The sequence below is a fragment of the Myotis nattereri genome (genome assembly GCF_964212035.1).
Source record: "Myotis nattereri genome assembly, chromosome: 7".
Classification (NCBI taxonomy): Eukaryota; Metazoa; Chordata; class Mammalia; order Chiroptera; family Vespertilionidae; genus Myotis; species Myotis nattereri.
This window is the reverse complement of record NC_138082.1, coordinates 82,878,197-82,902,883: the sequence shown is the minus strand read 5'-3', so window position 1 is coordinate 82,902,883 and position 24,687 is coordinate 82,878,197.

Below are 24,687 nucleotides of genomic sequence, written 5' to 3'. Positions count from 1 at the left end.
ATAAAACCCAATTTCAAAACCAAATAAAATTAAATGACAAGGCTTTTGAGTTATTGCCTGTTTTCATTTATCTACTAGAGGCCCAGTGCACAAAATTCCTGCATGGAGGTTGGGGGGGTCCCCTCAGCCCAGCCTGCATCCTCTCCAATCTGGGATTCCTTGGGGGATGTCCGACTGCCAGTTTAGGCCCGATCCCGAAGATCAGGCCTAAACTGGCAGTTGGACATCCCTCTCACAATCCTGGACTGCTGGCTCCTAATCGCTCACCTGCCTGCCTGCCTAGTTGCCCATAACTGCCCCCCTGCCGGCCTGGTCACCTCCAACTCCCCCCACCCGTTGGCCTAGTTGCCCCTCACTAACTCCTGTGCCGGCCTGGTTGCCCCATGCAGCCTGCTGTTCAGTCGTTTGGTTGTCCCTGCCATCCTAGTAGTAGGCAGCCATCTTGTGAGGGCATGCGGGTTAATTTGTATATTACCTCTTTATTATATAGGATGTTTCACAGCTTTATTACTGCATTTCTTTCATCTCTGACTCAGTGATCTACAGTGATCTACAATACTTTGATTCAGCTAGAATTAACTGAGTGCCAACATGTTTGGGTATTAGTACTAGCTGTTACGTTGCATGGTGGAAAATCACAGGTAATCAAGATATTACCCATATGGAAGGATTGTAATAGCTAACTGAAGGTGAGTTTAAATAATATTGTGCTGTAATATAGTTCAATAAAAGTTATGAAAATGTAGAATAAGCAAAGATTAATGCTGGATGAATTGAGGCTATACAGAATTTTGATTGGTAGAGAGAGAAGAGAAAGGTCCATTTTAAGGCACAGTCATTTGCTTTTTGCTTGAATGATATTTAGAACCATCAGATGTATTATGCTTTACCCCTCACCAGATATGTGGCTCTTTCCTTAAATTCTTTTATTGCAGTCACTAATATAGTGTGTAAATACTTTTGTTTTTTAATATCACAAACCAGAGATAATGCTATGTGAAATATGTTAGCAAAGAATGAACTAATATTCCCCACATACAAACTTTTTCCTTTAACCCAAAATAAGAAGTGGGAACAATAATGAACAATTCCATAAAAAGTTATAAGAAATTCTTAGAAAATGCATACTTAATCTGTGGTAACAAATAACTCCAACAATATCACTCTCTATGCTACTTCAACTAGTCACACAGGAAACACAGAGTTTTTTTCCCCCTCACAATCATTTTTAAAAAATTATTTCTCAACTTCAGTTAAGTGCTTTAATAATCTATCTGGTTTCACAAATTATATTATTTTAGATTTAAATCCCTGTGCAAAAAAATGATATATAACATTTTGGATGATTTAAAAATAATTCTTTGATTGGATCTTTAAAGTTCACAATATATATGGTATCTGCAATGTTGGGTGGGTTTAGCACAATGCTTGGCATGCAATTGATGTTGGATTGACTGATAAGTGGTCTGATGGATGTCACAAATATTTGCTTCTTTGAGTGCATATAAATGACCCCTATGGCTATGTGACTGATGTTAAAACTAAAATATTAGTGAGATTATAAATAATTATAATAGAGATCATTTATTAAATGTTTTCTGTGTGCTAGATATATATGAAATCTTTATAACAGCTTTTCTTCTTGTAGACTCAGTCTTAGAGAAATTATGAATGTTGCACAATGTCACAAATATCCTATATAATAAAAGCCTAATATGCAAATTTTCCCCTCGGGCAGTCATTCAACCAAGAGTTCAACCACTCACTATGATGTGCGCTGACCACCAGGGGGTGGAGCAGAACATGGTGGGTGTCAGTGATGTGGCTCTGGCAGCGGGCAGCAGTGAGGGTGCTGGTGGCCCCGATGGGTCCTGATGAGAGCAGGACTGCAGCGGGATGGTGGAGCAGGTGAGCAGGCGGTACCAGGCCAAGGTGGGTGCAAGTGGGGGCCCAATAGCCCTGCTGATCACCCCGCAGATGGTGACCAATGGTGGCAGCAGGGGGCAGGGCTGCCGCCCAGCTCCCAGGGGCTGAGGGAGCCAGGTGGAGGACCCCGGCCCCAACCAATCACCCCACAGGCAGGATGGTGGAGCAAGTGACAGGGCAGCACTAGGCCAAGGCAGGGTACCAGGAGGGTTGCAGGCCTGAGAGGCTGGGGCCTGATCTCCAGAGGCCATGTGAAAATTCATGCACCAGGACTCTAATATAACATAGAAACAAGAGTAAACATCTAAAACCAGAAATATCTGATAAAAAAATCTATGTGTTTTTTTTTCCCCCAGTACATCCTGTGATGGGCAAATAATTGCCCCAAGAATTGTTTACTTCTGATCACTTGAACCCATGAATATGTTACATGGCCAGGAAGGACTAATTCCTAATATCCTCACATTAAAATAAAGAGATTACATTGGAGTATCTGGGTGGTCCCAATGTAATCACATAAGTCCTAAGTGGGGAAAAAGAAAGCAGAACAGAGCCAGTTAGAGGGCATCATGGGAAAGACTCAACTGGTGGCTACTGGCTTTGTCTATGGAGGAGGGCCATGAGCCAAAGAATGTCGCCAGTTTCTAAATGCTAGAAAAGGAAGGAAATAGATCCTTCTTAGAGCATCCCAAAAGAAATGGAGCCCTGCCAACCAACATCTTCATTTCAGTCGAGTGAGACCCATGTTTTTACTTCTGACCTTCAGAATGGCAAGATATAAAACTTGTGTTCTTTTAACCAACTAAGTTTATTGTAATTTGTTATATCAGCAAAACAAACTAATACAATCATGTTGCTTCCCCAATAATACAAGATATATCATTTTTTTCCTGAGAGAAAGCCATCATGTGCATAAGAAGGAATACAGTAGAAGGTAATGGAAAATCCATGTAAAGGAAGACGATAGGTCTATTGAGAAGCAAGAATGAACAGGAAGTCTGGAGATAGAAGATGCATGTATGAACCTTAATCTTAGTAAATATTGAGCAAATATTTGCTTAATGGAAAGATAAAATGATGAATAAATGAAAAACCTGTAGAACAGTACCAATTTATATTTCATCAATCTTACAGAAATCTATACATATAAAAGTCTAAGCGACTGTTACTACTGGTCGACTGAATGACTGTTCACTATGATGAGCACTGACCACCAGGGGGCAGACGCTTAAGGCAGGAGCTGCCCCCTGGTGGTCAGTGCACTCCCACAGACAACCTCCTGTGTCCTGGGCCGGCCAACCTTCCACATTCCCTCTCCACTGGCCAGCCAGCCCTGATTGGGGCCTGCCAACCTCCCATGGTCCCTCCCATAGCTGACCAACCCGATTGGGCCTGATAGGGACTGGGCAAGATGGCCCCGATGGCCCTGATCATTGGCCAGGCTGAGGGTCCCCATCGATACACGAATTTGTGCACTGGGCCTCTAGTGTAATATAATTACACAAGAGGCCAGATGCACAAACTTCATGCAAGAATAGGCCTTCCTTCCCCCGGCTGCCGGCACTGGCTTCCCTCTGGCACCTGGGATCTGGGCTTCCCTCCCAGCCCTGCTTCATCCAGAAAGTCTCCCTGAAGGACGTTTGGTCTAATTAGCATGTTACACTTTTATTATTATAGACTAGGGGCCCGGTGCACAAAATTCGTGCACTGGGGCGGGGGGGGATGGAAGTGTCCCTCAGCCCAGCTTGCCCCCTCTCACATACTGGGAGCCCTCAGGGGATGTCCTATTGACAGCTTAGGCCCGCTCCCTGCTCCCCTTGGGGAGCGGGCCTAAGCCGTAGTCTGGCCTCCCTTTGTGGGAGGTCACTGGGCTGATCAGGGGAAGGAACCAGCCCCATAACCCCGCTGCTGCAGCTACTGCCAGTCACCGCAGCCAGCAAGGTTTTTTCATCAACACAGACTCCAGTACCGTCACCATGAAAAAATGACAACTTTCTTTAGGCATTTTCAAGATGTGTCTTTCATATAATAATAATTTATTATTTTTTTATCCTCACCTGAGGATATGTTTCCATTGATTTTTAGAGAATGTGAAAGAGAAAGGGAAAGACAGAGAGAAACATGAAAATGAGAGGAACACTTTGATTGGTTGCCTCCTGCATGAGCCCTGACCTGGGCCCCAGCCAGGGAGGAGCCTGCAACCTAGGTACATACCCTTGGTCAGAATGGATCCCAGACCCTGCCATCGGCAGGCCAAGGCATTATCCACTGAGCCAAAGTGGCTAGGGCAGGATGTGACATTTCTTAGCCCTCCAGCAGCGGACCTTCGTTTTTTTCACCAGGAGTGTGGTGAAAAACCCTAGATCACCGTTTTGGATTCTTATTACCCAAGTTACTAAGAATATTACCAGTGGCATTCAGGGAGCTTAGCCAATGAGCGGTCAGAAAAGGTGCTTCCTCTGTAGTTCACACCAATCTGCGGCTTGGCACCCCACCCACCCCCACCCCAGGCTTGATGCCTCTGGCCCAGGTTTCAGGCCTGGGCAGGGGAACCCCATCTCCCCCGATCACGGGCTCCACCCTTGCCCAGTCCTGACGTCTTGGCCAGAGGTGTCGACCCCCATCACCCTCCGATTGCCAGATTGGCCCCTTGCCCAGGCCTGATGCCTCCGCCAGAGGTGTAAGGCCTGGGCAGGGGACCCCCAGACCACTCTGATTGCCGGCTCCACCCCTGGCTCAGGCCTGATGCCTCTGGCCCAGGATTCAGGCCTGAGCAGGGGACCTCCCTCTCCCCCCGATCACTGGCTCCGCCCTGCCCAGGCCTGATGCCTCGGCCAGAGGCATTGACCTCCATCACACACTGATAGCCTGATCGGCTCCTTGCCCAGGCCTGACGCCTCCGCCAGAGGTGTCAGGCTTGGACAGGGGACCCCCATCTCCCCCCATCACTGGCTCTGACCCCCGCCCAGGCCTGATGCCTCTGGCCCAGGCATCAGGCCTGGGCAGGGGACTCCCATCTTCCTCTGATCGCTTGCTCCACCCCCTGCCTAAGCCTGACACCTCTGACCCAGGCATCAGGCTTGGGCAGGGGACCCTCATATCCCCTCAATCACTGGCTCCACCCCCCACCCAGGCCTGATGCCTCTGGCCCAGGCATCAGACCTGGGAAGGGGGCCCCCAGCTCCCTGAGGTTGCAGGCTCTGCCCCTGCCCAGGCCTAATGCCTCTGGCCAAGTTGTTAGGTCTGGGCAGGGGACCCCCAGCTCCCCGCGGCTGCAGGCTCCGCCCCTGCCTAGACCTAATGCCTCTGACCAAGGCCTTAGGCCTGGGCAAGGGACCTCCAGCTCCCTACGATTGCTGACTCCACCCCTGCCCAGGCCTAAAGTCTTTGGCCAAGGCTTTAGGCCTGGGCAAAGGACCCTTAGCTTGCTGGACTGCCGGCTAGGCCCCTGCTGGCTCCGCCCCTGCCCAGCTCCCATTTCCGGCTCCACCCCTGCTTCCCACTATCACTGGCCGGGTGGCAAAGGTGCCGGGTTCTCTGATCATGGCTGGGGGCAGGGCAAAGGTGGCCTTTGCCCTGTCCCCTGCTCTTAGCTCCCCCCTGGGTTTCCGATCAACGTCAGTGGCAGGCGGCTTCTTCCGTCCTTTCCCTTTCACCTCCCAGCATTGTGTCTATGAAAGAACCAAGCAGAAACACACCCTCCTCCCTCTTCAAGGACGAAGCAGAGACACACTCTCCTCCCTCTCCTCTATCTTGTCTTGCAAAGCTGGGCCTTCAGCCCAAGCCCCCCCACCCCCCTTTTCTGAGAGTGACCACAAGAATGCTGGTATTGTCCTAACTCCCCCAACCACCACCTGAGTGGACCAATGAAGCTCCAGAAATGTAGCTAAGGTCCTAATAAGGCTATAGTGGAGGACGGCTCTAACCTTCAGAATATGCTGGTCACTTCCTGACCCTTATGCTGTAAAACCCTGACCTAAATGACCAATCTCTGTAACTCACGTCACCCCTAAAGCCCACCCAAATAACCTGCCCTATATAACCTTTGTTCTCCTGGGACACGCTCTTTCACCTCACCGCTGCGTCGGACAGAGGCTGGGAACCAATCCTAGGTTAGATTAATAAAGACTCCTCGCTTTTGCATCGGAAGAGGCTCCCTGGTGGTGGATTATTGGGGACCCCGAACTTTGGGCATAACACCTACATATGCAAATTAACCGCCATCTTTGTTGGCGGTTAACCGCCATCTTAGTTGGCAGTTAATTTGCATATCGCCCTGATTAGCCAATGGGAAGGTAGCGGATGTATGGCTAATTACCATGTTTCTCTTTTATTAGATAGGATTTGGTATATTCTTCTTCTTTCTTTTTAGATTTCTATTTTAGTTCATTGCCCTGTTTCTGTATTGTGTCATCATTTTACTGTGCTAAAAATTATTATAGCTTTGTAGCATGTTTTGATATCATTTAAGTTGCAAGTGAGTCCTCAAGCCCCATTACATCAATCTTGTTTAAAAATATTATTTAACTGTTTAATTGTCTTAACCTTTAATCTTTCATATAAATATGAAGTTTTTAAAATTTGATTGAGATTAGTTTAAAAGTATAAGTGGGCTTATGACAATTAATCGTAATTACATATTCTTTTGCTCAAGAAGCATGGTATGAATTTTCATTATGCAAGTTTATTCGTTTGGCTCTTGATAATGTATATGTAATTAATATTTCCTCCATATAATTACCTTGTTAACTAGTTTAAATTAAAGTTATGGTATTCTAATTTAAAAATAATTATGGGAAATGTTTGTTCTATCTTCAAATTAGTTATTTCTATAGATATAAAATTATTAACATTTGTATATTTACCTAAAATAATTCACTTTGTTAAGATAGATTATTAATCATAATAATTCTTAAGATTACAGTTTTGCATTATTTCTAACTAAATTTTTTTTGTCTTTTTCAAAGAAATTATACAAATTATTTATTTTTCATATTTTATTTCAATGACTATTATTTCTATGTCAATAGTAAACAATAATAAAAATAATGGACATATTTCTCTTATTGTTGGGTCTGATGAGAGTTGCATTATTAAATCTACTATTTACATTAGTTAAAACTACTAATTTTAAGTAATTCTTCAATCATTGATTTAGTTATTGGTCATTGACAGATAATGAAATTTTATTGAATTCCACATCCACCAATTATCTGTTAATGTGATCGCTTATTACAAGCTATTCTAGATTTCTTAGTTGCCACTTTATTCATTAATCTGGTGACCATAGTATATTTTTATTTTCAGTAATTCAGGGTCTTCATTAGAAACTTCCGCTGTTGTTATCTACATGTGACTAGCTCACTGATCCTGTCCGAATGGATCCAGTATTCTTTTACTTTTCGAATTCTTTTCTCTGCAATAAATTGTTTGTGTCTCCCTGATAGTTCTTTCTGAACTTTTAACAAGAAATTTTTCTGACGTAGGCCTGAAAGTTTTTCTGTTCTATTACACAAACAAAACTGCAAGAGTTTCTGACAGCAATTCTACTGATTCGGAAAAAAAAATAATTGAACAAAGGAAAAAGCAGAAGAAAGCAGAAGGGAAGGAGCCACGGAGGAAGCTAGCAACGGTAAGAAAGGGCTGGAGAACAGTATCAGAAGCATGGTAGATGAATTTATTTTTATCATGCTCAGTCTGTTACACATATTACCTTATGTAATCCGCCATAATAGTAAGGAAAGAGAAGTTTAATGTAGATGAATGAGTTGCCTAAAATTGTCCAGGTAGCATTTATCTTAAACAGTTTTTACCAGTGGGATGTGAACAGAAACTAAAGTAATTTTTGCTGCCCACTCTCATGTAAAGAGCTCAATGGGGCGGCCGTTACCCTACACCAGTAGATGAGCATCCAGGTAGCTTCTGCGTTTTTTCGTTACTTTCAGGACTATGAGATACTAGGGTCACTTTAAGTCATAAAACAGAATTTCAGATTACAAATTAAAATGCCCCATTCCATATCATTATTAGCACGCCCCTCCCCTGGCAGGGCCTCGGACAGGTGGAGATGAGCGTCCATAGAAGGACAGACAGTCCACATTCCCCATTTTAGCTCCATTCCTCCCCTACCAGTTACTGAACTGTAGGTACCTCCCACTTTTTGAAAATTTGCGTTGCATCACTTTGCGTTTAGAAAAGGCCTATATTAGTATCTGCTTTCACTAACCCAAAGATATCCAAAGAGGATTTTCACTTTTACAAAAAAGGCCAAGCAAAAAAAAAAAAAAAAAAAGAAAGCAGATAGCATTCCGCATCTGTTTCCCACAAGGCCAGGCATAGGCCCAGCAGCAAGAGTGGCCAGGCCAACCTTCTTCCCTGGGACCCACACTCCTCATCTCAGCATCAAGACCACAGAACTCTGAACTGGGTCTGCCAGCATCTGGGCTTTGCCTCCACTGATTTTGTCTATCGGTACCAAGATGTGTCCTAAGGTATCAGAAAAGCCTGAGCGCTCCTCGGGGTGTGACTCTTAGTCTAACATTAAAAGTGTTACTTGATGCAGCTAAGCATTTAGGTCCAGAATGAAATAAAAGCATATAAATTAAGGGTAGTTGCTTCCTTGTTTTATAACGTTTTGACATAGGCAAAGTTTCATAGGCATGTGCTACTTTCGGAGAGCGGGGGGCGGGGGGGGGGACTGCTATTCATTTTGCATTCCTTGTGTCTGGCGGATCTTTAAAGCCGACTCATCCTCATTTGGGTGCTTTTGAGATTGGCATGTGGGTCCTTGGACATCTTCTTCTCCCCTCCCTGTTGCTGGTGATGTCTCCGGAAGAGTTCTATTTAAAGCAGTATACTATTGTCTGCAGTTTTACAGATGGCTTGCAAAGACTTCTGCGGAGACAGAGAATTCAGTGGCTTACCTCTACTTTCTCCCACTACTGGGGTCCCATTGCTCTAAGCAGCCCTTCTGGGTAGGTCCTCAATTTGGTCTGTGCAGGCTGTCTTTTTTAAAAATATCTTTTTATTGATTTCAGAGAAGAAGGGAGAGGGAGAGAGAGAGAGATAGAAACATCAATTATGAGGGAGAATCTGATGGGCTGCCTCTTGCTTGCCCCCCCCCCCCCACTGCAGATTTATCCCACAATCCAGGTATGTGCCCTGACCGGCAATCGAACCATGACTTCCTGGGTTCATAGGTCGACACTCAATCACTGAGCCATGTGGGCCAGGCCACTCTTACCTCTCAACTGCAGAGTAGATGTCTAACTTATGAAACTCACTGATGAATCTCTTTTTGAGGATTGCTTCACAGGTTTGAGTGGAGGGACCTGTGCCTCACAAATGTCCAACTGTGTGGCCTGGGACTCACAGTAAAGGCTCATCCAGGCAAACCCACTCCTAACTCACCAGCCTGTCTTTCTGACCTTCTCAGACTCTCAGTGGCGATGGGGGCTTGCAGGGTCCGCTTCACAAGTCACTTTGGCATTTAATGTTTGTGACGTTAGGATCTTAGCAAATATGTGTAACACTCTGCGAGCTGGATTTTATGAGAGATGGAGATAGGTCTTGAAATCAAGTTTTTCTACCTCTGAAAATTTCATTTTTGCCCTATATCATACTTATGAGTTTAAAACTCTTTTCCATGTGGTATAGATTTCCATAAATGTTTCTTTTTTTGATACATTGATGGTTGTGTTGACTGTAGTTATAAAAAAAATGTGATCCTATGATGTATTTTCTGCTATAGATGAAATAATTTTGAATCCTGTCTCTATTCTCAGTACTTATAAGAAAATACATCAAGTTTAATGCTAGACTCTCAGAGAATTCAAAGTAGAATAAAAGGCTATTGTATTACCATTCATTGGGGGATATTAATTATCATTTTGCCAATTGAAAAAAATCATTAGAAGCTAGCAAGTCACTATGCATGAAAATAGGACAGACTGTGGAAGATAAAACTGTTTTATCTCATGTAAGGAAAAAAAAATTGTTCTTTCATTTATTTAAAGTTGAAAGTTTTTTTTTTTAATCTTAGAATATTTCTCTGTTTCAGTATTAGAATTAAAATTGCAGGATCTTTTCCCTCAAGACCTTCTTCTTAGAAATTAAACTGCACGAACAGTGATTTCATTTTCTCACCATATTTGTATTTCACTGAAACTCAATTATCATTTCTCTCTCCTTTGTGGAACATCTGCAACCTCCGTTAGTCCATTTTTCCTCTCAACTGCATTGATTTTCACACACATGCCATTTATTGCTCTTTTTCTAAAAAAAAAAAAAAAAAAAAAAAAATCCTCCTTCCCACTGCACACAGACAGATCAATGATTTCCCCCTTCAGAAGCCAATGGTGCAAAGGGTTTGAAAAATTAACTTTTTTTCATTGACAGGTGTCTCTGGCTTAGCATGGAATCTGCTTTTGATGAAACTCTCCCTTAGGATCTGAGAAAGTAGAAATGAGGCTTCGGTAGAATAAGGCCCAGGACCTTTGGAAGCTGGTGACTTACACATGGTGTGAAGTGTTGCTGAACCTCTGAAACTGAGTGGAGAAGCATCTCAGCACCATTGTCTGAAGGTCAGACCACCAACCCATTTCCAAGGGCTCAGGCTAAAGCAGATCCTACATCCTTTAAACATACAAATCATTTATTTGACCTTAGGGTCTTGAGCAAATTGTAGCCCTGATGAAATTCCAGAAGGTTTGAAGCAAAGAACAGGCATGTTGGTTCTTCGCAAGAAGCCTGAATTCAGATGATTTCATTTGAATTCCTCTTTTCTTGCCTAAAGTTTTAGTATTTATTTTCTGCCACCCCTCCTTGTGAATATCGGTTCCTACTGAGAAAGAAAGCAGGGCCATGTAATGTGAGGAAGGAGGGTCTGAATAGGGTCTCATGCTTTGTGTGTTGTGATTTTGGCCTTGGAGAGAGTGTTCTGAGACATTGAACAGACAAAAGCACATTAAGATTAAATTACCTTAAATTTACATTAATTAAAATGAAATAGACTTTAACAGTTTAGGTAAAGTATTGATATATGTTTACATCCATAAAATAAATGCCACAACCAAGATTGTGAGCATGTACATCACCATCAATACTGTCAATTTATTCCTCTCACTGCTTCCCTCCCCATCTTCCAGGAAACCACGAGGATTGCCTCACTGAAGATTGGTCTGCATATTGGTTTGCATATTGGTCTGCATATTGGTCTGATTATCTCACTGAAGATTGGTCTGCATATTCCAGGGTTTCAGTAAATGGAATCATGTGGTGAGTGTCCTATTTTGTTGCGGGATTTTTAACTCAGCATTATTATTGTGAGATTGTTGGGTTTATCAATAGTTAGTTCACTTGGCACTGGCACAAGAACAGGCATATAAATCAATGGAACAGAACAGAGACCCCAGAAATCGACCCAAGCCACTATGCTCAATTAATATTTGACAAAGGAGGCAAGAGCAGACAATAGAGCAGAGACAGTCTTGTCAATACATGGTTTTGGGAAAATTAGACAGGTACATGCAAAAAAAAAATGAAACTAGACCACCAACTTACACCATACACAAGAAGAATAAACTACAAATGGACAAAGGACTTAAATGTAAGATGGGAAACCATAAAAATTCTAGAAAAAAACTATAGGCACCAAAATCTCAGACATCTCTAGTACAATATGTTTACCCAAACAATGGAAACTAAGAAAATAAACAAATGAGACTACATTAAAATAAAAAGCTTCTGCACTGCAAAATAACAATCAGCAAAATAACAAGAGAGCCCACTACATGGGAGAACATATTTGCCAAAGATACATCTGATAAGGGGCAAGCTCCAAAATATATAGGGAACTCATACAACTTAACAAAAGAAAGACAAATAATCCAATTAAAAAATGGGCAAAGGAACAAAATAGATACTTCTCCAAAGTCAACATACAGAAAGCCAAGAGACATATGAAAAAATGCTCAAAGTCACTAATCACCTGAGAGATGCAAATCAAAGCAACAATGAGATATCACCTTACACCTGTCAGAATGGCTAGAATCAACAAATCAACACATGACAATCATTAGCTAGATCATGGAGAAAAGGAAACCCTAGTACACTGCTTGTGGGAATGCAGACTTGTCCAGCCACTATGGAAAACAGTATGGCATTTCCTCAAAAAATAAAAAAAAAAAATGCAATTCCTATCTGACCCAGTAATCCCACTTCTAGGAATATATCTTAAGAATTCTGAAACACTCATCAGAAAGAATATATGTTCATAGCAGTGCAATCTACAATAGTGAAGATTAGGAAACAGCCTAAGTGTCCATCAGTAGATGAGCGGATAAAAAAAACTGTGGTACAATTACCTAATAGAATACTATGTGGCAATAAAAAAGAAAGAACTCTTACCATTTGCAGCAGCATGGATGGACCTGAAGAGTATTATGCTAAGTGAAATAAGCCAGTCAGAGAAAGCTAAGTATCACATGATCTCACTCATATGTGGAATCTAATGAACAAAATGAACTGATGAACAAAAATAGACCCAGAGTTATAGAACCATGAACAGACTGTTGAACCTCAGAGGGAAGGCAAGGGAGGGTGGGTGGGAAGAGATCAACCAATGAACTTGTATGCATATATGCATAACCCGTGGACACAGACAATGGGGTGGTGAAGACCTGAAGGGGTGAGTGGCAGGAGTAGGCTGGAAGAGATCAATGTGGGGGAGGGGGAAATTATGAAAGACTTTCAACAATAAAGATAAAAGAATAGTTAGTGCATTCCTTTTTGTTGCTGAGTTATTTTCCATTATGTGGCTATACTGTCATCTATCAATTCACCTGTTAATGGACATTATGCTTTCAAATGAAGCTTTCTCTGCTTGTTTTCTGTTAGAGATCACTTCTTGACACCACTATTTCATATATTTTTTTCTTTATATTTTTATTCTTTGGTGTTTCAGGTGTGTGGGAAAGAGGTGATGTGTGGTTAATCCAGGCTGTGTTACTACATCTTGGCCTGAAGTGGGAGTTACACATAAAGTTTTAAAAATATACATTGAATACATTTTTTTATTGTGTGGCAAGTACTGTTCAAAAATCCCTATTATTAATTTTCAGTTATTCCTATGTGTTTGTCAAACTGTTTCATGTTCCTTGGAGACACACAAGAAGGCTGCAGTCCCCAAACTCCTTTGCAGACAGGTGGCACCACGTGACTAGTTTTGGTCAGTAAATTGAACAGAAGAAATGGAAGTCATTTCCAGGTCTAGCAGGAATTTATCTTTCACAACACACGACTCTCTGCCCTTCACACATACATGCAGCTGGAAGCAGAGGCCTCTGGGGCTGTTGAAACACATGGTAGAAGGAACCGACAATGGAGCCCCTGCTTGTAGAAACGTCACTCAGGAAAGGGGCACAGAAGGGAATATGACTATTGGACTGCGAACAAATGAAATATAGATGCTTATTGCAATTAGGTTAGGCTTTGTCAGTGATGCATAGAACAACCTACTTTAACTGAAACTTGTGGATATATGGTTGGACACCCACTGTTATGAAACTGTGTTTCTCAACAAGGATGAGGGTGAATTTGACCCTACTGGACATTTGGCAACATTGAAAGACATTTTTGATCCTCCAATTGAGGAGGGGTGAGCCAGGCATCTACTGACAGAGCCGCGGATGCTGCTAAACGTCCTACAGTGCACAGGGCAGTCCCCACAGCAAAGAATGTCAATCATGCCAAGGTTGAGAAATCCTGATATGTAAATACTGATGTGTACATTAACATTTCACTTGCATATGATACTCCCCAAAGTAACTTAACTGCTCTGAACACGGCTGAAAGCCTGCAAGTACACACTTGCTGCTGAGCTATTATGGGGAAACTGGATATTTCCACACATGCACACAGGAATTAGGGCACAGATCTCGGTGAATGGTGTTCATCATTACATATTCATGTGTGTATTCAATCAAGTTTTTAAAAAATTATGCCATGTACTAAGTGTTTGAGGCTTATAGACACTCTGTGGAAGAAGATACATCTTGTTATAGAGAACTATAATATAAAATAACTCGTGATAAGTACACTTAAGAAACTATACATCAGTTCTAAGCATGCATAGATCAGACAGAAAATTGTTCTGGTGAAAGAATTCAGAAAAGTCCTTAGTTACAGTGAGTTTCAAAACATGGGTCATATTTAGAAGCGAGGAGCTCCCAGAAACAACACTGCAAAGGAGGCACAGCAGGGGCAGCCGGAGGGGGAATGCTCCTCACGTGAAGAGCACAGGAGGCTCATTTTGGCCGGAGCTTAGGCCATGTATTGGGAAGTGCTGTGAAATTGAGTTGGGTTGGTAAAATAGAGTCACTTTGCTACGGGTTTAGGCTATGGTATATGATTAATTGTGCAGGTCAGAGAGCTAGGAAAAGTTTGTGAGAAGAAAGTTAAGTGTACTCTATCTTCAGTATGCCTTTTCAATAGTATTTCTTTCTTTTTTTTTAAGTGCCCTTTATCTTCACAGCCCAGTGAGTTCAGGCTCTCAGAAGGCAATTAACCAACTGCCACTGTTCACCACTTCCCTGGCGGTGGGTCCAGAGAAAGCAGATTGGGAGAAGAAGGAGGCCAGAATGAAGCAAGCTCCACGGACCCAGGAAGCAAGTTATAGAAGCAAAGGAAGGGGCCTTAGGAGGTTTAGCCTGGGGAACCTGCTACTGCTCCCCTGGTTGCAAATTTTGTGGGAACACTTAGGGCTTTATGAAAAGGATGGAAGGGCACATGCCTGGAGGAGGAAGGCACAGGTGTGTTTTAGAGGGCAACTTACCCAAAACTGCAAGGAAAGAGATCCAAGTCATGCACCATATGTTAGTGGTGGAAATGACACCAGGTGTTAACCTCGGTTCAGCAGCCTCAGTCCTTGAGTTCTGGCTGAGAGAAGAATTCAAAGCCAAGACTCAAACTGTAAGAGAAAGTTTATTTGGAAAGTCACAGAGGTAGAAGTGAGCCATAGAAGAAATGGGCTCAGGAAACAGGTTAGGGCAAAAGTTGGAGCCAGAGAGAGAGGGAGGGAGGAAGAGAGAGGCCTGGGGAGAGAAGTGGGTGAGGAAAGGCATGAGCATGCTCCATAGAGAGAAGTGACATGGAATTGAAATATCAGTACTGATAACATGGGTAGGTGGGTAATTAGGGATACATTTTAGATATAATTTAGAGGTGAAGGCATTGGAGTTTTGGTAATTGGTTGAATGTAATCAGGATAGATGAGAAGAAGAAAAAACTAATAGATAATGCTAAAATTTGGCCAAGGGCACTGAAAGTCACAGAAATTAAGAATTGAGGTAACACAAAAAATATATTGTGGAAGAGAGATGATCAAAATAATTTAAATATAGTGAGTTTGATGTGGTGACAGCATATTCAAGAGTCAATGCCCATTACACATTTGAGAATGTAGAGTATGAAGTGAAAAGAGATCAGACAGGCAGATAGCAATTTAGGCATCATTAGAAAAGTTCTGGTGAAATCTGTGAGTCTCAATGCACTGACTTAGGACAATCTGAAGAGTACTGGTAACGCCAATGTTTAGGGAAGAAGACGGGGAACCCACAAAGTAAGGCATGCAAAGAATTGTCAGAGAGATGGAAAAAATACACAAGAACAGTATTAATACAGTATTGAACAGTTGAGTCCAAAAAGAAACTGTACTTATAAAAAAATCCTGAACATTTTCAGAAGTAGTATGTCGGAAAATGTCCAAGAAAATATCATTGAATTTAGTGTACCCTTTCAGTGGAGACAGGAAACTGAATTACCAGTTAGAAAAATTATTTGTTATAACTGCGAATCAGAATACGTTTTGACTGCTTAGAGAATTTTTAAATTATTGAGTCTAAAAGATGTGAGAGGTGCTTCTGAAAATTCCTCCCAGTGATACCAACAACAATAAAAGTTTAACTACAACAAGACTCTATACAAAGCCCACAAAGGGGTGCACCAAGAGTGTCCCCCTCAGGTAACTGGGGAGGCTGAGCCATTGGGCCCTATAGGACACCTAGCACAGAAAGCCACTCTATCAACACAGGGAAGCAGCCAAAATGTGGAGACAAAGAAACAGGTCACAAATGACAGAAATGGAGGAAAGCTAACTACTGGATATAGAGTTCAAAACCATGGTTATAAGGTTTTTCAAGAATTTTATAGAAACTGCCAATAAATTTAGTGAGACCCTCGATAAATCTAGTGAGACCCTTGAGGATATGAAAAAGGACCAACTAGAAATTAAGCATACACTGACTGAAATAAAGAATATTATACAGAGATCCAATAGCAGACTAGAGGACTGCAAGAATCAAGTCAAAGATTTGAAATACAAAGAAGCAAATAATACCCAACTGGAAAAACAAAAAGAAAAAAGAATCCAAAAATATGAAGATAGTGTAAGGAGTCTCTGGAACAACTTCAAGTGTACCAACATCTGAATTATGGGGATGCCAGAAGAAGAGAGAGAACAAGATATTGAAAACCTATTTGAGGAAATCATGACAGAAAACTTCCCCTACCTGGTAAAAGAAATAGACTTACAAGTCCAGGAAGTACAGAGAACCCCAAACAAAAGGAATCCAAAGAGGACCACACCAAGACACATCATAATTAAAATGCCAAGACCAAAGACAAAGAGAGAATCTTAAAAGCAGCAAGAGAAAAACAGTCAGTTACCTACAAGGGAGCACCCATACGACTGTCAGCTGATTTCTCAATAGAAACTTTGCAGGTCAGAAGGGAGTGGCAAGAAATATTCAAAATGATGAATAACAAGAACCTACAACCAAGATTACTTTACCCAGCAAAGCTATCATTCAGAATTAGAGGTCAAATAAAGAGCTTCACAGATAAGAAAAAGCTAAAAGAGTTAATCACCACCAAACCATTATTATATGAAATGCTGAAAGGTATCCTTTAAGAAGAGGAAGAAGAAGAAAAAGGTAAAGATAAAAATTATGAACAACAAATACATATCAACAAGTGAATAAATAATCTGATGAACAGAATAAACTGGTGAGTATAATAGAATCAGGGACATAGAAAAGGAGTGGACTGACAATTCTCGGGGGGAAAGGGGTGTGGGGGTGCAGGAAGAGACTGGAAAAAAATCGTACACCTATAGATGAGGGTAGTGGGGGGGGGGGGGTAAGGGCAGAGGGTGGAGTGGGAACCAGGTGGAGGGGAGCTATGGAGGGGAAAAAGAGAAACAACTGTAATAATCTGAACAATAAAATTTTAAAAAAAGAAAATAAAGACATAAAGTAGGTGCAGATGAAGTCATCCAGAGAAAGTATACATAGGAGAGAAGACTGGAGAGAAAGGCAAGGTGAAGGTAATGTGAGGACACACAAACCCTTCATTCTTATACACTGTACTTCCTGCTGGAATGTGAGCCCCAGCAATATGAAACCTCGGAGTGGTCCTTCCACATGTTATATGTGGTTTCTTGCGTGTTGTTCCTTTTCTCAAGCAGTCACCTTTTTCTAGAATGCTGTTTTCCTTCTTCCTTTGACTTCTATCAACTTTACTCGTATCTTTTATCCCTCCTGCAGGAGCTCTTCAATAAACATCTTTCTGCAGTTAAGTTAGCCATTTCTCCCTGGGGTTCCAGAATAGTTTTGTTTTTCTTTTTCTGTGCAGATTTCTGTGTCTTCTGCACAACTTCAGCTCCCCTCCCCTGTAGCTGTGGTCTTTCTAGAATCACCAGGAAAAATGGAAGAAGGCAGAGGCTAGTGTTGGGAAATCTGGGTATAAACAGCAAAAGAATGAAGTTGGACCCTTATTTCACATCATACACAAAAACACAACTCAAAATTGATTTAACACTCAAAGGTAAGAACTGAAAGAGTAAAATTACTAAAGACAGTTTTAAAAATAGGGGGAAACGCTTCTTGATCAATATGCTTTGACTAATAATTCTTTTGGATATGACACCAAAACCACAAGAAACAAAAGCAGAGCTAAACAAGTGAGATTGCATTAAACTAAAACGATCTACACAGCAAAAGAAATGATCAACAAAATGGAAAGGCCACCTACAAAATGGAAAAAAATATATGAGCAAATCACACATTTGATAAGGAGTTAATATCCAAAATATATAAGAAACTTAAAAACAAACAAACAAAAAAACCTCAATGGCAAAAATAATCGATTACAAAAGAAGATAAAGATCCTGGCCCTTGTGCTTCACTTGGCTGGGCATTGTCCTTGCACCAAAAAGTTAAATTCCCTGTCAGGGCACAGCTGGGTTTCCATTCCCAATAGGGGGCATGCAGAAAGTGGCCTCGCAGACCAATGTTTTGCTCTCATATCAATGTTACTCTCTTTCTCTTCCTCTCTTTCACTTTCTCTCTAAAATTCAATTAAAAATAGCCATAATGCCCCAGCCAGTTTGGCGTAGTGGATAGAGCATCACCCTACAGACTGAAGAGTCCTGGGTTTAATTCCGATCAAGGGCACATCCCTGGATTGCGGGCTTGATCCCCAGTGTGGAGCATGCAGGAGGCAGCCAATGATTATCTCTCATCATTGATGTTTCTATCTCTCTCTCCTTCCTTCCTCTCTGAAATCAATAAAAATATATTTAAAAAATGACCATAAAGACCTGAACAGACATTTCTCAGAAGAAGATTTACAAAAGGCCAGCAGATATATGAAAAGCTGTTCAACCCATCAGAATGGTAGGGTCCAGAAACTGGGGGAGGGAAAATGGGTAGATCTTTTCCAATGTTTTATCATAAGTTTTCATGTTTCACTTACACAAGATAAATGCATTCCAGAGATTTAATATACAGCATGGTAACTAGCGTTAACATTATTATCTCGTATACTTGAAATTTACTAAAAGGATAGATCTTGTGTTCTCACCACACACACAAAAGTAACTATATGAAGGGATGGATATGTTAATTACTTGATTGTGGTGTTCACTTCATAATGTACACATATATCAAAACATCAAGTTATTTTTATTGATTTCAGAGTAAAATGGAGACAGAGAGAGAGATAGGAACATGAATTATGAGAGATGTCATTGATCAGCTGCCTCCTGCAAGCTCCACACTGGGGATTGATCCCGCAGTCTAGGCCTGTGCCCTGACCAAGAATCGAACCACTCAACCACTGGGCTGGCTGGGCTGTAGTTCTTAAATATATACAATTTTTATTTGTCAATTATACCTCAATAAAACAAAAAATTAGTATTCTGAATTTATGCAGATCATTCAACATCCCTTAATGCTAGCATTTTGTATAACAGGACAATGATCAAAACCAGGAAATTAACATTGGTACCATACTGCTAACATTACAATATATTTTTAATTTAAAAAGTAAAGTCCACTTTATATAATTATTGATCATTTGGATATTCTTTTTATGAAGTCTGCTCTGGCCATTAGCTAATTTTCTATTGGGTTGTCTAATTTTTCTTCCAATTAAATTTGTAGTTTCCTTATAATTCTTGTTAAATGAAAATTGTTGTCAAATACTTATGTATTAATTAATTTAAAATAGTAATGATAAACCCATAAATGCTAGCAATTAAAATATGTAATGATAAAGGTTTATATTTTCAAATACAAAAATCAATGTAAAGAGTGGCATTGTGCATTTTGCAAGTCTCTTTAATGTCTGAGTTAATGGAAGATAATTGAATTCACAAACCGGCTTTTTCATTATATTTGTTATATTATAATTTTTAATTAGCATTGTATTCAGTAGTGATGGTGAATCAAAGTTTATTCACTTATTATCTGATTGAGGGGTATTCGCTTTATTTCCAATTTCATGTTTTTGTTGTTGTTTCATTTTGTTTTTTCAACCATGAATAATGTTTTCATAAACATCCTTGTACATTAAAAAGAAAAGATGAGGACAATGGGTAGTTTGACTTTCAGTATTTAAAGCTCCATTATTTGCTTCACAATGGTCCTTGGCATCTTTAAAGCATACACTTCAAGAACAAGCCTAACTCTAATAATATATTTTCAAACAGCTTTATGTATGTTACGTCTTTCCCAGTTTTACCATCTTCAGAATAAGCCCCTTCCCTGAGTGATAAACTGGGGACAATGGAGGATAAAGAGAAGACAAATACAATCACATCAATTAAGAGACTCTCATCCTAAACTTGTCATCTCAAGATTTTATTTTATTTTTCTTGCTTTTGGGATCATATGATATATATAGTACCTACCTATTATTATGGGGAACTTGTCAAATTCCTTAGACATTTGGCACCAAGGGTATTGCCTCTTTAATATTCCATATAGGGTGAACCCTAGTAGTTTATAAATCATAAGAATCAATTCTATCTAACCATACTAATAAAAAAGGAACCTAATGGCCCTGTGTGGGGTACCACAGTTGGTTAGAGCATCATCCTGATACTCCGAGGTTGGGGGTTTGATCTACTTCCGGGCACATACAAGAATCAACTAATGAATGCATAAATAAGTGGAACTAAAAATCAATGTTTCTCTCTCTCATACACAAAATCAATTTTTATAAAAGAAGCCTAGGGATTAAAAATGGTAGTGCATTGAAAGAAGGATAAAAGGACAAAGGATAATAAAAGGCAACAAAGGTAGTGCTTGGAAAGAAAAATGAAGAGGAACATGAACCTCTCTCATGTAACATGGTTTCCAAGTATAGCTGCTCCACATCCATTCAGCATGGCCTATAGTCATTCATTCACTGGACTGTGACTTCCTTTAGTAGCACCTGTTATCTCTCCTCTTGTCCCTAGTATTAGCATAGAGCCAGGCCAACCAAATATAGATATTTTTGGTTTAGAGTAGTTATTTGGAAGAAAATAAATTATGTGAATTTATTCATTGAACACATTTATTGAGCCCTAGATACTGTTTTCCAAAAAAAAAAAATTATATGTATATATATATATATATAGTAGAGGCCCGTTGCATGAAGAGATTCATGCAATAGGCCTGTAGGCCTTCATTCCCTGGCTGCCGGCACCGGTTTTCCTCTGGCACCCAGGACCCAGGACTTTGCTCCAGCTGCAGTGGATAAGCCAAGCCTGGAGGCTTCTCTGCTCTGGTCGCAGCGGAGAAGCCAAGCCTCTTCAGTCTTCAGTCATCTTCAATTTTCAGTCATCTTTAGTCTTCAGTCTTCACTCGGGCCGTAGCCTTCAGTCTTTTCTCTGCGCCTGCATATGCAAATTAACCACCATCTTTGTTGGGTTAATTTGCATACTCATCCTGATTGGCTGGTGGGTGTAGTGGAGTGACAACAATTTTCATGTTTCTCTTTTATTAGTATATATATATATATATATATATATATATATATATATATATTCCATATTCCTGTCCTTGGAGCTTACATTGCTAGTAGGGAGGAGATAGACAATGATCTAATCTAATAAAAGAGAAACATGCAAATTGACTGAACTTCTGCTATGCCCCAAGCCACGACCACCAGCCAATCAGAGTGATTATATGCAAATTAACCCAACCAAGATGGTGGCCGGCAGCCACGGAGCTGGAGCAAGCAAGAGGCTTGGTTGCCCTGGTGATGGAGGAAGCCAAGCTTCCCACCTTCCCTGGCCAGCTGTGGCCTCCACTCAAGGCAAAAAAGTTTCAATTATAGAAGATAAATAAATCCCAGATACCTGTTTCCAGCCAGCCTCCACTGGGAGCTTGGGTGGCTGGGGGCGGTGGCCAGCCTGCAAACAGCCATCAGCCCCTCACCCAGGCTGGCCAGGCACCCAGTGGGGACCCCCACCATGAAGGGGCTGTAGCCAGCCTGCAAACAGCCATCAGCCCCTCACTCAGGCTGTCCACACCCTCATGGGGTGAAGGTCCCTGCTGGGGGGCTTTGGCCAGGCTGCAAACAGCCATTAGCCCCTCACCTAGACTGGCCAGGCACCCCAGCGGGTACCCCCCACCCTGAAAGGGGTGTGGCCAGCCTGGAAACTGCCATCAGACCCTCACTCAGGCAGGCCAGACACCCCAGGGGGAACTCCCACACTGAAAGGGCTGTGGCCAGCATGCAAACAGCCATTAGCCACTCACCTGGGCTGGCTACACCCTCATGAGGTGAGGGTCTTTGCTGGGGTGCCTGGCCAGCCTGGGTGAGTGGCTGATGGCTGTTTGAAGGCTGGACAAGCCCCCCAGCAGGGACCCTCACACCTTGAGGGTGTGGCCAGCTTGAAAACAGCCATCAGCCCCTCACCCAGGTTGGTCAGGAACCCCAGCAGGACCCCCCTCCCTCAAGGGGGTGTGGTCAGCCTGAAAATGGCCCTCATCCCCTCACCTAGGTTGGCCACACCCTCATGGGGTGAGGGTCCCTGCTGGGGGGCCTGGCCAGCCTGAAAACAGCCATCAGCCTTTCACCCAGGCTGGCCAGGCACCCCAGTGGGAATCTCCACCCTGAAGGGACTGTTGCCTGCCTGCAAACAGCCATCAGCCCCTCACTCAGGCTGGCCAGGCATCCCAGCAGGACCCCTCTCCATCAAGGGGGTGTGGTCAGCCTGAAAACACCCTCATCCCCTCACCCAGGCTTGCCAGGCACCCTAGCAGGTCCCCCACTCTGATCTGGGGCACCCTTCAGGGAAAACCAGCTGTCCCCCACCAAAGTCCAGGCCCCTGTCCTATATAATAAAAAGGGTAATACGCAAGTTGACCCTAACAGCAGAATGACTGGGAATGACTGGTCACTATGACACACACTGACCACCAGGGGGCAGATGCTCAATGCAGGAGCTGCCCCCTCGTGGTCAGTGAGCTCCTACAGGGGGAGCTCTGCTCAGCCATAAGCCAGGCTGATGGCTGCCAGTACAGTGGTGGTGATGGGAGCCTCTCCTGCCTCCTCAGCAGCGCTAAGGATGTCCAACTGCAGCTTAGACCTGCTCCCTGCTGGCAAGTGGACATCTCCCAAGGGCTCCCAGGCTGCCAGAGGGATGTCTGACTGCCAGTTTAGGCCCAATCCTCCTGGGAGCAGGCCTAAGCCAGCAGGTGGTCATCCCCCGAGGGGTCCCAGACTGCGAGAGGGCACAGGCCGGGCTGAGGGACCCCCCCGAGTGCACAAATTTTTGTCACCGGGCCTCTAGTAAATAAATATAAGCCTGCATAAATTTTATAGTATAATAAAAATTGGTTATTTTGTGAAAAAAGAAAAGCAATGTTAAGGCAATTGACAATTGGCTGGGGCTGTATCAGATTGCATGTTTAAAAGTGCTGTTTAATGTGGACCTTAATGAAAGGTGAGACTTAATTAAGGATCAGAAAGGTGAGGAAAGGAGCCTCTAGGAGAGGTGGGAGCAGGGCTGGGCTGCTGCCATCACAAAGGAGCAAAGTGGCTGGCACTCCGGCAGTGGAAGGAGCAAGGTGGAGGTCAAAGTGTGGGTCGCACCAGGGCTCCTTGGTGACTGGGGTGGGTTTTAATCAAAGTATGAAGGAAGCATTTACAGAGAGAAGACATTCCACATTTTAAAGTCCCTAATTTACATCTGAAGTCTGAGGAGAGAGGAGAAAGAAAAGAAGCAGGGATCACAGTGGTAATTTCAGTGAGCTCTAAGGTGAGTCAGACAGGTAGTGACAGTGAGGATGAAATTGTAGGTGGATTTTAAAGGTAGAGCTAACAGGATTTCCTGACAAAGATTCTTTGCTTGACCAAATTTTATCCAGCCCCTGAACCATCTCCTAGGCCCATCTGTGCACTTCCTTACAAAATCCAGTCTTAACGAGTACCCTGCTACATCTGTTTAGCAAGAAGCTCCCACCCTTGATACCTGATCAGCCTCAATGTCTGATCCATATTCTTCACTCCCCACCCTTGGCATATGATCACCTTGGCCTGCCCTCAGCAGATATTCTGTTGGTTGGTTCAGCCAGAATCCCCCCTGCACTTAAAGTCTCTTCTTAGTAATTCTTCATCCGCCAACTCCCCTGCTCTTTGGTTATAAATCTTTCCTTGTCTCTGCTGTATTTGAAAGAGTCCAGTTCTACTCTGGGGTCTCCTTTCCCTCTTTGCAGTGGACCTGAGTACAATTTGCTTTCACCTCTTTGCCCTCTGTCTGGCCCTGGTTGGTTGACCTCCCAGTGTGAGAGGAAGAAAAGGCGGAGGTTGCTGGATTGGGCAACAGGCGAGATGGAATAGCCCTGAGGGGAAAAGCAGAGTCCCAGGTGGAGAAGGTTTAAGTTTTAAATAACTAAAGCCCATACCTTTCTTCTCTTTTGGTGGATGTAATGCTCTTCTCATCACCTTCATTTTGCAATTGCTACCCAGCAGGTGCTCCTGTCACCGATATTTATCAGTTGTCCAAACAAAATATGTTTTTAGAGTGAGGCTTTTTAAGTGTCTGGGAGGGATGTAATCAGCTCACTCCACCAGTAATTAGGAATGGCACCTGGAGAGTCAACTGTACATGAAAATAGTTATAAACATTAAGATTGATGAATGGTTATTGCTAATAGACAAGACACCGTAATATATGGTTATGGAAGAGATTAGCAACCACATACAATTACTTCATCCCTCCCCCCAATATTAGCAAGTAGGGTTTACTTAGGGCAGAATAATTACTACTTCACTTTTTCTTTTCTGACATAGTGATTTTAGGATTAAATAGAACAAATCCTGTGATACACTAACAACCAGTTGTCAAATATAAAATCTGGGTTTTCTAAGAGTTTATTCCTCTTCCTACTTATGCTACTTCATGAATGTGCCAAATAAGAGGGA